The following is a 16,111-nucleotide window of genomic DNA, read 5'->3' on the forward strand; positions in this document are numbered from 1 at the left end:
ATCACACGGGCTCCATTCGAATAAATCGAACTGTTTCGAGTGGGCCGAGTACGGCGCCATCGAAAGTTCGAATACCTGATTTGGACGTTGGAACATTACTGTTGCAACAATTTTTTTTCGAGGGCAACAAATTTGTTCAACTTCTGGCGCATTTCGCATCAAAACAGTGTTTTTCTCAGATGGGTATGACATAAATAAAATACAACACGGTGTATTCCGCATCACCCTCGGTCTCAGCCCTCCCGCGGGTCGGATCACCCTCCGGCCTTCGTCCGTCGGGCGATCCGACCCGCGGTCGGGCTGGTACCTTGGCGATACGGAATACACCGTGTTGTATTCTATATTTATGTCATACCTGGGCCACACAGGCTTCGAAGTTGTATCACACAGGCTTCCATCGAATAATTAGAACATACACTGCGCACGATACTGGTAAAGTACGATTTTGATTTTGCCTCAAGTCAGTTAGTGAAGGACAGGTGAAAGGTTGGATAGCATCTACAGACCACCAGTTAGACAGCATTTACATGTCAGTGCTGCAAGTTTGAAGATCTCTGACGCTGTCAATAACTTTGTGTCACAGGTAGGACCATATTTACTGGCCAGATTGTAGTTGAGTCAGGACGTACTTCACTGGCGACAACTACGGCGTACTTCAGGAAGTTAAGCTGTATCGGATCCAGTTCTGTGAACTACGACGTAGCTCGGCAAAGTACGGCATAGTAGGCCGAAGTACGGACAAATTGCACGTACGACGGGTTGCCCTTAGCTTTAGTCAGCGATTCAGATAAATAGAAAGGTTGTCAAGACCACAAAACAAACGTGTCGACATGGTTACGAGTGCAAGATGATATTCCATCGATATGGTCCCAGTCGCAACTATTGTGACATACTAAAGGGGCATTCCACTCCAGAAGCGGGTATCATAATTCATCAGAGAATAAATTGTTATGCTTGAATCAAGTTTGTTTTGTCAAATGTACCATGAGTTGAAGCCTGAACGCAGGGCGTGCATTAAAGCGATCGACTTCTTGAATTCCCCGCTAGTCCCTTACCAACAATCCCAGAATTCAATGCGCATGGTGTGTTACGGACGGGCTGGATCGACAAAGCCGCCAAGGACTCTTCCAGTTGAAAAGGTTGGTACTGGCATAAATTTCGATGTTAGATACTCAGAATTGCTTTTAGGGCTAGACTAAATATGTGTGCACAACCTCTATCAGAACTGGTAGGCAAACGCGTTCCAATCATTATTTGCGGGCCATTCTGTAGCGATCTGCCAATATGTAGATAGTCATTTTTAGATAGCAGAATGGTCCGTAAAAAGTTGCCAAATTTCTGTATTCCGAGGTTCGCTGAGCATCAGACTTTTTGTGTACCTTCCTAAATGTCCGATAGTAATTTTACCGTTTTCGGTTTGCTCTCACTCACTCAGCGTACCGAGATATTGGGCCCGAAACTGACCATGAAAGTAGCGTGTTTACTGTTAGCGGCGTCATTTTTAGCCTCCACCAGGCCTTGCTACGGGGGTGCGTGGATCGCACAATACTTTCAGCTCTCACTACAGTGCTAAAATCTCTGCATCCCGGAAAGCTAAGGTCTTCAAACGTTTTGTGTACATTCCTTAACTGTTTGATAGTAACTCGACTGCTTTCGTTAAAGTTGTAGTTATACCGTTTACGAGAAATTGGGCCTGAAATTGACCTTGCATTCAGAGTGTTTTCGGCTAGCGACGCCATTTTTTGTTGACATGTGATGACCTAGTTTACTACAGTGATAATATCTCTGCATCCTGAAAAGCTAAGGTCTTCAAACTTTTTATGTGCATTCCTAAATGTTTGATAGTGACTCGACTACTTTTGTTAAGCTCGTAGTTATACAGTTTACGAGAAATCGGGCCCCAAAATCGTCCTTGCATTCAGAAGTGTTCACGGCCAAGCCATTTTTGTTGACATACGATTACCAAACTTTTACATTGTATTCAAGTGCTAACATCTCTGTATTCCCCAAAACTACGGTCTTCAAACTTTTTGTGTACATTCCAAAATGTCTGGTAGTCACTCGACTGCCTGTAGTTGTACAATTTACAAGAAATTGTTCCCAAGGTTGGCTAAGATAGCAGACACCACCGGAAGTGCAGGATTTGCAGAATTCCATAGCATGCAATAATGTCATAGAGTTCCGTGTCTTTAAAATTATGCATGAACTGGTGCATAACTGCCACTTCTGTTTTTGTTTGATAGAAAAGAGAAGGACGTGGTCGAGGAAAAGCCAAAGTCAAAAGGTAATTAATTTTTAATTTCATTACTAGTAGAAAAGTGTCCTCATGTGCCTACTTACATGATGTATGTATATTTATTTCTTAAAATGACAACACTGGATTTGTCAAGGGACATGATATGTTTGGTAAGATTACTTGTTCTGGTAAAAAAGATTGACAGAAGTATATGATTTGGGCTAATGGACTAGGCACTGGTATACCTTAAAGTCAAACCAAAACATTTATTGCACTAACAGATTTTGTAGTGCATGCAAAATCTAATCATTATCATGACAAGCTTATAATTGCTTCTTTCCTGGGAGTGACTCTGAAATTAATATAAGAAATGTTCTCTGTTTTGGCATGTAAAAGAATATGTGGCTACTATACTGTATAGTAGCTAGTGTAAATCTATATTTAAAACCTTTCAAATATCCGATTTAAGAATTGTAGTCAGTACAGTAATATATATTGGGTGCAGAAATGTGCTAAGCACTGTTATAAGTGATATATTCTTTTGTAGGCAGCCCAGAAGCCATTCTTGCTTGCTTGCATGCTTGATGGATGTTATATTCAGAAAAGCCATCTTGGAGTTGGGTGATGTTGTAATACTAAGATCATACTAATAGTTCATGTATGGTCGATTTCAGCAAAAGGTTGACATGGAAGAGTCGGTTTTTGCATGGAAAGGGAGATGGAGTTTGTAAATTTCAGCCTCTCTTGTTATTCATGATTGTCATTTTTAACATAGATGCAAATGTGGCCTAGTATTATTTTGTCATCAATGAATATCTTAATCACAAGAACATTGTTGACTTCAGAATATATTCTTTGCAGTTGACCTAAGGCAGCGGTTGGACTACAGTAAGAGGCAAGGAGACTATGTGGTCAAAAACATCTATGAGAAGAAACAGGACTACACTTTCAAAAAGAAAGGTGTTGAAGGCTGTCATACACAGGCGTCGGGAGTTTTGTGGTGGCTAGGTGCTCCAAAAGCCTGACTTTCCAGGCCAGACAATAAAACTGCCATTGCACAGTACCGTTCAAGGTTTACAGGCTAGTAAACGAGTCTCGTTTGGAACTCTACTGTTTTCATGGTCATGTTTTCTCATTTTTGTTATGTTTTTTTAGCATACATGCTTTATATGACAAAACTACATGTAGTTTCTGTTTTGAACGTTTCAAAACTGCTGCTCCTATTTCTCTTAGACACAAGAAATGTGAAAATATAAATATTAATTCATGAACATGCAACTTGAACATGTTGGCAGTAGCCCATATACTTCAGGTTAAATCCAGGTAGATCCTGATATACTGATTTTATATGACAGGCTATATTATTATGTTAATAAGGACAAGTTCCCATTGTATATCCAGTGGATCATTTTATTCATAAATATCCTGCCTACATATGTCAGAAACAAATGCTGTTTTACAACAATATATGTGTGTCCACCAAAGTTTTCCCTGCCTATTTTTGAAAATTACACAGAAATGTAATTGTATATTGATTTAATATACATGTCTTTCTTGCTGTATATCTAGTTCAAAGGAATATGAAAATAAGGATACTTAATATGTTCAAGGTTTCTATTTGGCCTGTTGTATAAACCATGAATAGGTAGATAAATTTATACAGGTGAGGTAGATAGATGTCCGCATTTGGTTGAATGCACCTGTTATAGTGCAAATAATGTGGAAACTGTGTAACACTGTTATCAAGATTGTTTTATTTTAGCAGTAAAGCCTCACCCTAATTCTAATTCTAACCCCAAGCTTAACAAGAATGGATAACCCTAACAGTAAAAAGTTAGTAGAATACAGACTTATAGATCACTCTCTGGTTTAACGTCAGATCAATTTAGCAATTGAACATGTGGTGGCGAAATATCTTAACAGGAAAATGTCCTATGTAATTAGTCTCATCTTTAGAGGGATAAGTCTGTCTTATTTTGGTGACTGCACAGGCTGGAACCACGCGCTACACTGATCTCCCAAGATGATTCTTGTGGACCCAGCACGAAAACTGTCTGTACGCTGACAGTTGTAAGATTCTGGGAGAAACAAAAATGCATGTAAATTGTAATGTTATATTTTTTTTGTATTAAAAGATTGCAACAAGTACACTGCTTGCCATTTTGTTTCAATCTGGTTATTTTCAGATCTTGGTATTGCCCTAACAGCCCCCCTACAAACATTTCCAACTTTTCACACTAAATTGGTGGCACAAGTTATCACAAAACTGTCCATTTCTTCACACAAAAAGTACCGGAAACGATGTTTAGAAACTTTTAGGTGCACAACATATCAGGTAATATACTGTAGTGAAAAAAGGTTCCTGAAAAATTTTAGTATGATTCATACTTATTAAGTTCAGAATGATGCAGGTAAAATTTGTCTGGTGCAGGTAATTTCCATTGTTACCTGCACCAGTGCAGGTATACAAAAAAACAGTATTTCGAGTCCTGCTAATAGATTTATATACAGGTCACAAATTCGACCACATGCGGCTATGTTTCCGTAAGCTCACCATCGTGCGACCCCACACACAGATCGTGCAAAATAAATGGAACAGAAACACAAAATCTACATTTACCTATTTCTCAATGGCTCCCTGACATCTTCCAGTCCAAGTCATTTTGTCACTGTAGATAATATAAGTGCAGTTTTCACAGACCTCATGAGACGGGATGGAATTCCTCGTGTAGCTTGACGCATTTCAGCTGGCTACGGCCGCTCCCGACGCCCATACCGCTGCGATCGGGGTTGCTGTGGTCCACGGGATCTGTCAGCTCACGAAGGTCGTGGCAACACATACACTCACACACTGTAGGCTGCAGTTGTAGTCATCGCATCTGCACCATATGCTTCTTGGCGCTAGCATGCATGCAACCCTCCGTCTCGTAATCCCGGCCGTCTCATGCCGCCTCTGGTTGCGTGGCGGTCCCAGCAAAGGCTTCTGCAGGCTAATTGTTCTCATCGCTACTCTCCGACTCTCCAGAATCACGTTCAGGCTCATATGCGTATGGCATAATGTAGTCTGGGTCGAACTAGTCTGAGCCACGGCCGCCTGAGTCCGCCATGACACTTTGTCGTCTGCTTCGTGTTTTGATCTGTGTGGATGCCCATATTTGGAAAACCCGTGACGTCAGGTCAAAGCCGAGAATTGGAAGCGGTCCCGTATGGGGGTTCATAGGTTTAGAACAGTGTTTGGTCGAAAAGTCAGTCGTGGTGATTTAGTCAAAAGTCGGGTGCATTTGTATTCCGAAGAGTGTAATGTATATGGGAAAAATACCCGTTTCATGAGTGGAATCCCCCTTTACGGGTTTAATCGGCGACAACAAAGGAAAGTCATTTTGGACAGTTGCAAATGCATCGTGCACAACTGTAAATTGTGTAAAGCAGCTGCAAAGTGATCAAATACATGCCGTAAGTTGCAAAGAATAACAAAAGACGAGGTGAAGATGAGTTGAGGAAGCTTGCAAAACTGTCTCAGGCATCCATGGTGTGACCAAATTAGGTTAAGGGACAGTGATAAGTAACAAAAGTAAGGCCGGCTTATATAGGTGCATAGTGATACCAAACAGTGCCCAGGGTCTCTCTTTAGTACCTCCAAATCACGATTTTGATACCTTTTAACATTTATTTTTTATAAGGGGTTCCACCTACCCCTCACTCGTGTATAGTGGGTGCGTCATGCCCGAACATGCCCCTAAGGCCTGCCACTGCCACAAAGACCTACCAATGCCATAAGCCGAAGCAAAATACTCATTTTAGGATTCGAACTCAGGACCCCTTGGGCCTGAGCCCAACACGCTGCCGATTACGCCACGCGATCTCACTATCAGTATCACAATGCTATTTTCTAATGGCAGAAAAGGGGGCGTTGTTAGAAGACAATGGGAGAAAGCATCGAGAAGCTACACATTTCAAGGGACAGTGAACAAGTAGGTCATGGCCTTGGGTACATAGAGATAACAAAAGATGCGGTGTCTCTGTCTCGGCAGGGTGTTTGGTCCATAACACAGAGGTTTTGATCATTTAGATTTCATAATAAAGGCAACTTTTTATTTTGGCCAAACTTTTTGTAAATTCACACACTCGCATCAGTTCAGGGGTTTACAGAGGATGTCATCCGTATAATCAAATCAACATGACCTAAATGAAGATATCAGAGAAAAGACCCGTTCATATGGTGGCCTTGAAAAGGAACACCTGTTTCACCATACCGTCCACTGTTGTGGAGAAGCATGTTAATGAATAGAATATTGATCTAGACCACTACTTGGCGGCAAAATTGAAGGTGAAGCTTGCAGAACTGTCTCAAGCAACCATGGTATGACCAAATCAGTGCCACAGTATTATTTTTGAAACACAGAAACGGGGGCGTTGTCAGCAGACAATGTAGATAAGCAACACAATGAACAAGTAGAACATGGGAACATAAAGGTATCAAGGACGTTATATAACGTCCCTGCGGATGCATAGAGAGATTAAGGACGTTATATAACGTCCTTGGAGATACCAAAGGGTCCAGGGTCTCCCACGAAGGGTCGTGTGGTGCAACAGCATGGTGTTTGGCCCATAACCCAGCTGTTCTGACCACTTAGATTTCATAATGAAGGCAACTTTTTATTTTGTCCAAACGTTTTTAATTCGCAAGCATGGTTTGACTACTTGGTGATATCATAGATGTATGTCAGTCGGTTTGATTGACATGTCTTCTCATGTGACTACTCATTTACATAATTGCTAGCTCAGGGTACGATAAGTAAGACTGTCACGTTGCACAGACGGAATAAGCACGTGAGAACAAGATTCATCTCCAGAAGGGCATGTCTACTCATCTGCATACTCATGTACATACTTGCTAGGTGAGGTTATAATGAGGACGGTACACAGAGTATATAAACCCGTTCCTACCCGCGCTCTTCATAACTCTACTTCGTCATCTCAAGTCACACCGTGATCTACCAGACCGAAGATTCATAAGGTAAGATCCAAGTCCTACTTGCATGGCTTAAGCTAAGGGCACAACACCCCGTACGTGCAAATACATACTGTCTACATGTCACAACGTGGGTAAAACTCAACTACGCCGTACTTCGGCCTACTATGCCGTACTTTGCCGAGCTACGTCGTAGTTCACAGAACTGGATCCGATACAGCTAATTAACATTCCTGAAGTACGCCGTAGTTGCCACCAGTGAAGTACGGCCTGACACAACTACAATCTAGCCAGTAAATATGGTCCTACCTGTGACACAAAATTGTTGACAGCGTCAGAGATCTTCAAACTTGCAGCACTGACCTGTAAATGCTGTCTAACTGGTGGTATGTATATGCTATCTAACCTTTTCACCTGTCCTTCACTGACTTGAGACAAAATCACCAAGGACAGTGAGAAACGAAGATACTCATTGAGGTGAAGATGAGTTGAGGAAGCTTGCAAAACTGTCTCAGGCATCCATGGTGTGACCAAATCAGGTTGGTTCAGTGGCACAGCGTTATTTTTGAATGGCAAAAAAGGGGCGTTGTTAGCAGACAATCGAAAAGTATCACAGCTCAAGGGACAGTGAAAAAGTAAGGCTTATATAGGTGCATAGTGATACCAAACAGTGCCCAGGGTCTCTCTTTAGTACCCCCAAATCACGATTTTGATACCTTTTAACATTTATTTTCTATCAGGGGTTCCTCCTACCCCTCACTCGTGTATAGTGGGTGCGTCATGCCCGAACATGCCCCTAAGGCCTGCCACTGCCACAAAGACTACCGATGCCATAAGCCGAAGCAAAATACTCATTTGAGGATTCGAACTCAGGACCTCTTGGGCCTGAGCCCAACACGCTGCCGATTACGCCACGCGATCTCACTATCAGTTTCACAGTACTATTTTCTAATGGCAGAAAAGGGGGCGTTGTTAGAAGACAATGGGAGGAAGCATCGAGAAGCTACACATTTCAAGGGACAGTGAACAAGTAGGGCATGGCCTTTGGTACATAGAGATAACAAAAGATGCGGTCTCAGCAAGGGTCATCGGTCATCCGTATATGATCAAATCAACATGGCCCAAATGAAAATATCAGAGGAAATATTACTTCATTCCTAGTTCCCCTGTCATATTTGGCGAAAATCGATCGGACGATGATTCTGCGGCAATCGCCCAGGCCTCTCTCATAATAATAACTTTATTCCACAACAATTGTTACAGTACAAGGTACAAAGTATGGCTTTTATTTGACAGGGACGGTTTTCGGGTGAAACTTTGAATACGCGCAACCCTCTGTCGATCTTAAATATGGCCGACCTTCCATCGATACGCCCGAAGATCGTGGATAATGTGACAGGGTATAACCGAATCCTCTCCTGATCGTTTTTCAGACCAAGCTCCACCATGAGGCTGTTCGTTGGTGTCCTGTTGGTGACCTTGCTGATGGTGGCCATGCTTATCGACGACTCGGAGGGCTTTTGGGGCAGCAGGCGTAGGCGTAGGCGCAAGCCGAAACTGGACAGCGATCCGGAAGGTGGGTGTATCGGTTGGATTTTTCTGTGGGCCTTTTGAAGAATATTCTGCATTTATTTCAAAGCCTCATTTCGAAGCAATCAGCATGGGGGGTTGGATAGAGAAGAAAATAATAAATGTACATTTTGGTTATGTTACGTACATGGTTTGTACCCAAATGTTAAGGTACTTTTGAACAGTGTGTCTTGTTTGAAAAGTTTGGTGCCATGGCATTTTACCTCATCGATATCTTTGTGATGTTATATGTGTAACGAGCAAGTTTTCATGGTTTTCAAACGTTAAAAAAATCCATAAGGTTGGTCTGGTATGTGAAAGTTTTGTCTGAACAAACAAACTATGTAATCAAGTCATGCGATCTCTCTATTGCTGGCGTTTAAAGCCACATCCTGTCCCTTTCAGGTATAGGGAGCTTTAATGACATACCACATGTGATGTCGTAACTGATACACAGTTCCTGGCATGTTAAATGTCGTTATATCAGCAGAGATGCGGTCGACTTGATATGAAAGGTGTGTGAGTAAAAAATCTTACACCTGGAGTGTAATGCCGTAGGGACCAATCAAGAAACCATTCGCATGCGAATTTGATTGATGTATGGCGACATGTATGCCGTAGGCGTAGGGTATGGAATTTCAGGTGTTGGGTATCAGCCGAAAGCACTTCTAAAGATATATAAAGGATGTCAACAAATTCTTGACAAAGTTTTTAATTTCTAGTCTTTTGATAACCTATAGATGTACCTAATGATTAGTTTCCTTCAGCTTAAAGTCTAGAAAAAAACGTCAATGTGAACATTTGACAAACTTGCATTGTCCTTCTTAACAAGGACGATTGCACGGCAATGCTTTGAGAGTGTGCAATTAACATTCCGTTTTTTGTTGAGGCTGACCTACTTTTGGGTCGGTAATTTTCTTAATAATCCTTAATGTTTTGCCCCCATAGTTGGGGCTGTTTTGCCATCATTATGATGTGATGTTGCTTCAAAGGAACCAAAGGTCCTGGCAAATCCCACCAGACAAATTTTAGAAAATGTGGGAATGGTATGAGTATTTTTAAGAGTCTCATTTCGAAGCAATTAGCATGGTGAGATTGGATAGAGAGAAAATATTTTTGATGTGTATAGTCTTGATGTTCTGCATGTCAATATGTATTTGTAGAAGGATAACTTTTATTTTGGAATATTGAAGAGCGACATGATTGTGATTATTATTTTGATGTGAACGTTGTTTTTAGCTTCTCTGACAAACTTGTGTGGGCTATGAATGTGGTGTCTCATATTCCGATCTGATAGTATACACAAATAAGTGTTACCTTAAGTCTATGTGCTCTCAATCACACCTCCGTCACTGGCGTTTTCTTATTGCCCGCCTTTACTTATTGTTTTCCAGAGAAACTGATGGAGGTCGTGGAAGAGGCCAGGTTCCTCCTGGAGGATCTGGAGGACCTCGATGATCAGCCCGGGAAGCTGGCTGGAAACGACGCACCCATGGAGGAGCGGGGATATGAGGAAGACGGTAAGAAACCTGACCAGTTCTGTTCCCACATCGATGAGCGCAGTTGTTATATGTTAAAGTGTTTCATTTCATCGTATGGATGATTTATGTAACTAGACGAATATTTTTCGAAGTAAACGGACTTGAATTTATGATGAGTTCGTTGCTTAATGATTCTTTGGGAAAAATTCCGATGACACAACTTAAAATATTTAGATATTGATATGTAATTTGATACATGTATAATGATCTAATCTCATTATTCCTTGTCATCTTTTTGTTTTACAGATGACTGGAAGTAAAGCTGGCTACCGCGACACCAACCGGTCCGGACTTCCGAAGTTTGACTTTTTCAAAGCGTCAACAGCCCAAATATGGCATATTGAATAAAACTGAATAAACCTTACAGGTGTACTTTGTGCTAGAATTATTTTTTTTTAATTGTATAATGCAAGTAGATAGTCCGCAGTCAGAGAGGGGAAGAAGGAAGGATTAAGAAAGATCAAATTACATATCAATATCTAAATATTTTAAGTTGTGTCATCGGAATTTTTCCCAAAGAATCATTTAGCAACGAACTCATCATAAATTCAAGTCCGTTTACTTCGAAAAATATTCGTCTAGTTACATAAATCATCCATACGATGAAATGAAACACTTTAACATATAACAACTGCGCTCATCGATGTGGGAACAGAACTGGTCAGGTTTCTTACCGTCTTCCTCATATCCCCGCTCCTCCATGGGTGCGTAGTTTCCAGCCAGCTTCCCGGGCTGATCATCGAGGTCCTCCAGATCCTCCAGGAGGAACCTGGCCTCTTCCACGACCTCCATCAGTTTCTCTGGAAAACAATAAGTAAAGGCGGGCAATAAGAAAACGCCAGTGACGGAGGTGTGATTGAGAGCACATAGACTTAAAGTAACACTCATTTGTGTATACTATCAGATCGGAATATGAGACACCACATTCATAGCCCACACAAGTTTGTCAGAGAAGCTAAAAACAACGTTCACATCAAAATAATAATCACAATCATGTCGCTCTTCAATATTCCAAAATAAAAGTTATCCTTCTACAAATACATATTGACATGCAAAACATCAAGACTATACACATCAAAAATATTTTCTCTCTATCCAATCTCACCATGCTAATTGCTTCGAAATGAGACTCTTAAAAATACTCATACCATTCCCACATTTTCTAAAATTTGTCTGGTGGGATTTGCCAGGACCTTTGGTTCCTTTGAAGCAACATCACATCATAATGATGGCAAAACAGCCCCAACTATGGGGGCAAAACATTAAGGATCATTAAGAAAATTACCGACCCAAAAGTAGGTCAGCCTCAACAAAAAACGGAATGTTAATTGCACACTCTCAAAGCATTGCCGTGCAATCGTCCTTGTTAGGAAGGACAATGCAAGTTTGTCAAATGTTCACATTGATGTTTTTTTCTAGACTTTAAACTGAAGGAAACTAATCATTGTACATCTATAGGTTATCAAAAGACTAGAAATTAAAAACTTTGTCAAGAATTTGTTGACATCCTTTATATATCTTTAGAAGTGCTTTCGGCTGATACCCAACACCTGAAATTCCATACCCTACGCCTACGGCATACATGTCGCCATACATCAATCAAATTCGCATGTGGATGGTTTCTTGATTGGTCCCTACGGCATTACACTCCAGTGTAATCCAGGCCTTGTCTCCTGAGCCTTATCTGTAGATCCAGTTTACTGAGGGCGAAAGTAGAAATCTCAGCATCCCTAAGACAGGTGTAGACTTTAAGCCTTGGACGGACAGTTTCTCCACCTTGTACATTCTTTAAGGTACGCTGGTTTTGTCTTATCCAGGTCAAGAGGGTTAATCAAGTAATGAAATGGTGTCTGAGCTGCGACCTGGGATTAGAGACGGAGAGATGTTTATCGTGATGTGAGGGAGGGAGACCTTCTGCCCCGATAATGAAGTGCTGGTGTACTACGTACGGTGTTATCTTGGACCTAGTCGGGCGAGACTGTAGGCGACAGGGTAGTGATCTCCATGTCACACTGTATGCAAGGTGTGGCCGTATTTGTCGAATTTGAAAATCGCCAAAGACTGGAGCTTATTTTTTTTATCTGACAATCTATCCTGTCACGTTGACCGAAGCTTGGGGACCTAGGACCATCGGCTGATCTGTATTATATAGAAGCAGGTAAACAACAGAAATACAGATTTATTCATATACTAGTATGCAGGTATTCTGCATAATTACAACTTGTAGGTGAAACATCTTTTAAACGTTTGTGAGGTTATGTAGACTAATAAATAGAATCTACAGACTTTTTTCGAAGTTAAAAATCTTGTCAAATTCACGTATATACCGTAACAATATAACAAACGATACTGACGGTCTAGTTTATATATGGAACCTTACTAATTGAATCAACGTTTATCTGCAGTGACATCTTCACGGCGATCATTCTTGAAGTGACATCAACAAGAGTTCAAATCTAGAAACACAGCCACACAGCATAATTTGTGATGACGTAACGTTACATCTCACCTGCATTTGTGTAAAGCCGGGACTACCGGGAGCGTTGACAGCCGTAACTGCACGCCGAGATTTTGCGGTTACCGATGAGAATCTACCTCGTACCACAAAGCAACTATCAAAACTATGGCTCCTATCAGTACCAATATGGTGCTATCATCACAGATGCTATAATCTTTTGAAAAAATATACAAACGTTACCGTTACGTACTTGCTTTTACATCGCACATTATTACGCTTATAAGGCTACATCTAGCCTGGTATCTAGCCATATTATAGCTCCCAGGTCTCTTCTGCCAGGAGGGAACAGCAGAGACTCGGGACATGTACAGAAGAGACCTGGGAGCTACAGCAGGATAACAGCTACAGCTATACAGGTTATCGCTACGAAAGGCCGCCATTTTGTTTTCATCGTGGTGATCAGCTGGTCAGCTCGACATCCCAGCAGGCAATGCGCGTCACAGCATTTTTAGTCTATCCAAGACAAGTCTCGCTAATGGCAAGGATCTGGAACACTGGATCGTAACCTTTACCCGACACTATCGCCTAATAATTTCCCATTTTTAACGACAAGAAACGCCAATGAGAACAGAATGGGGTGTATTCGAGATGTTTTCATGCAGGGGAAATTCATAAACGCACAAGATTTAATTTTGAATTTATATGACACAAGGAATTTCCTAGCTGAACTAAATAATGTATGGGGTGCTATATCAGGGCATTGGAAAACATTGTTGAGCCAGGTTGGGGATCAGCATACGGATGCTGATTTCCAACCAAATCAGCTTGGAATTTTAAAGAATGAATTTGTTCCCCTAGAAAACTCAACTCTAGGACTCTTTATAACCAGATAAATCACAGAATGCTACAGAAGTAAATGTATTAATAAGTGGATTGAACTACTTTTCTTACATTTTTAGATAAGAAGTTAATTTGGAAAAAAAAAATTTTAACATTAAAGATAACAAATTAAAAGAAATTAATTTCAAACTCCTGCACAAAATTTTACCCTGTGGATTAAAGCTAGATAAGTGGCAAATCAAAAACAAACTGGGTGAAATATACAGCCCCGTATGCACACTATGTAATGAAAAAGACACCTATGTCCATATGTTTTTAATTGTGGAAAGCTGGAACTATTTTGGAAAGATGTTGAAAATGTGTTGCGTCAAAAAGGTTTACATGTCACAATAACAAAACCAATTTATATTTCTTCAGTAACACCTGTCTTGTAAACAGGGTAATTAGTATTGCAAAGTTCTGTATTTTTAAACAGTGGTTGAGACATACAGATACGGATACAAAAATATACAGCAACATATTTCAAACATTTTTGACAGACTTAAGGTTAACCCTCAAACACCCGAGTGGGGTCCATTTGGACCCCAGGCGTACTTTTTGAAGTACCATTTGAACATTTTTGATCTGAAGAAAAATTCCTTCCGTGACTTTGTTAACCAATATCTTCTATACCTTCTCCTAAGTTTTTTATGAAGATTGGTAAAATACTGTGGAAGCTATAAAGAAAGTCCGTGATCAGTCCGTCTGGGGTCCAAACGGACCCCAGCCAAAAAGTGCAGCTTTTGAAACAAAGTTTTGAGTCTAACTCCCTAACTACTTATCCTATCACCACCAAACTTTTAGGGGATAATAAACATGTAAAACTAAATCCTTATACAAACATTATGACGTCATTTAGCTTATAAGGGCGGCCATCTTGGATTTTGACTAATGACGTCATGAAATTAGCATAAATTATGAATTTTGAATCATTATAATAGCATTGAACTTCATAGAATTTTATTGTTGTAAGAATATAAGCATGTTTTACCAAGAAAACCTTGTTTAAATCGAAATTGGATTTTTTGGGGCAAACATATGCCTGTCAGAATTCCGTTACCATGGCAACCCCAAATAATGATAAATTTTTTTTGACAAAAAAATTTTGCTAACAATATTTTGTGTTATATCACCAAGTTTCATAGCTTTAGCACTAGCCGTTCATGAGTTACGCGACATAATAGTTGCTGAAGGCCTCAAAATTCCCCTCTCTGGTCAGAATAGGTTTAGTGCAAAACATGGTCCTTCTGATCTTTTGCATACATTATGATAATGAGGTGGAATTAGTAACACCTTAACATGTCAAAATATTCCTCTTACATTGACGAAGCAATGTATGTACAATGATCACCGATAGGAATTGGAACTGAGATTTTATGAACAAAACATTTTGGGGTCCGTTTGGACCCCACTCGGTCATTTTAGTCGCAAAAAAAGGTCGGGTGCTTGAGGGTTAACTTTTGTACATAAATTGAAATATCCATGTTTTCTGAACATATGCAGTATGGAATAAAAAAGACAAAGTCTTGAGTAATTGCTGTCTTGCCCACAAGCTGGCAATATGACTTGTACTGTTGCAGATGTATCCGCTTTTATCTGTATTTCGATGCTTGCCATTAATGCATTTAATGCTTTTGTTCTCCCTTCGTGAGCACTTACTTGTTGCATTTTATGATTGGAGTGGAGCTAAGTGCTTTAGTGCCAACGTTCATTGTAAAGAGATACTAAGTTACATTATGGTTACCATGAATTTGATGCCTATCTTCTGCAGGACTCTGTTCGCCACTTCTTTCTTCAGACAGAACTAGTGTAGTACTGAAGTCAGGGGACATGTTGTGAACTATAATAGCTCGTTATATGTATATGTATATTTGACGTAATCTATTTTGTTATTGTTTGTTACCATGGTTACTTGCACACTTGATTGTTTTTTTTATTGTATCATTGTAAATGAAGAATAGAATGTAAAAAAAAAGGAGCAAAAATTAGGCAGGATACCTGGTAACATGATCACCCACTACAGTCTCTGACTCCTTCGGACTTCAAATTTTGAATATAGTTTTCTGGTATGTGATTCGAAAGGTGGCTAGAGGAAAAAAAGCCCCTTCCGCATTAATTGGGGAGTGTTACGGAGTGCCGGTACCCTTGGAGCCAAACTTGAGCCAGACTGGCCGACTTTCATGCATCGGCTGCGGTGTGATACCTCAGCTGGGGGTCAAATAGAAGTGGTTTTCAAAGTAGAATGAGCGAGCAAACGTTACCTCTTTTTCACATGCAGACAGACATAATATTAGCTTAAATGTAACCTATCAAAAAGCTTAGTATAGCCACAGTATAGCAATGGATATATTACTATACTGTACAACCAGACATGCTAACTTACTAAAACATTGTTGAAACAGCTTATGACTCTTTGGGTATATTTTCAATACCAAACGAAAATTTATTTATTTATT

General features: G+C 40.4%; 3 long non-coding RNA genes across 4 annotated transcripts; 2 read left to right on the forward strand and 1 right to left on the reverse strand.

Moving 5' to 3' along the window:
* The first annotated feature begins 1,026 nt into the window (after nt 1–1,026).
* LOC118416669 lies at nt 1,027–4,389 on the forward strand. 2 transcript variants are annotated; one of them, XR_004831244.1, is made up of 3 exons: nt 1,027–1,139; nt 2,244–2,284; nt 3,098–4,389. It is a non-coding gene; the product is annotated as an uncharacterized LOC118416669 (long non-coding RNA). The 2 variants fall into 2 exon arrangements; XR_004831243.1 differs by lacking the exon at nt 1,027–1,139 and adding an exon at nt 1,546–1,598.
* LOC118416667 lies at nt 3,633–5,866 on the reverse strand. The gene is made up of 2 exons (XR_004831241.1): nt 4,857–5,866; nt 3,633–4,314 (listed from the first exon to the last, which is right to left on the reverse strand). It is a non-coding gene; the product is annotated as an uncharacterized LOC118416667 (long non-coding RNA).
* Nucleotides 5,867–7,116: 1,250 nt separating this feature from the next.
* LOC118416662 lies at nt 7,117–10,690 on the forward strand. The gene is made up of 4 exons (XR_004831238.1): nt 7,117–7,253; nt 8,642–8,784; nt 10,172–10,297; nt 10,565–10,690. It is a non-coding gene; the product is annotated as an uncharacterized LOC118416662 (long non-coding RNA).
* The last annotated feature ends 5,421 nt before the right edge of the window (nt 10,691–16,111 follow it).

The sequence above is a fragment of the Branchiostoma floridae genome, chromosome 5 (genome assembly GCF_000003815.2).
Source record: "Branchiostoma floridae strain S238N-H82 chromosome 5, Bfl_VNyyK, whole genome shotgun sequence".
Lineage (NCBI taxonomy): Eukaryota > Metazoa > Chordata > Leptocardii > Amphioxiformes > Branchiostomatidae > Branchiostoma > Branchiostoma floridae.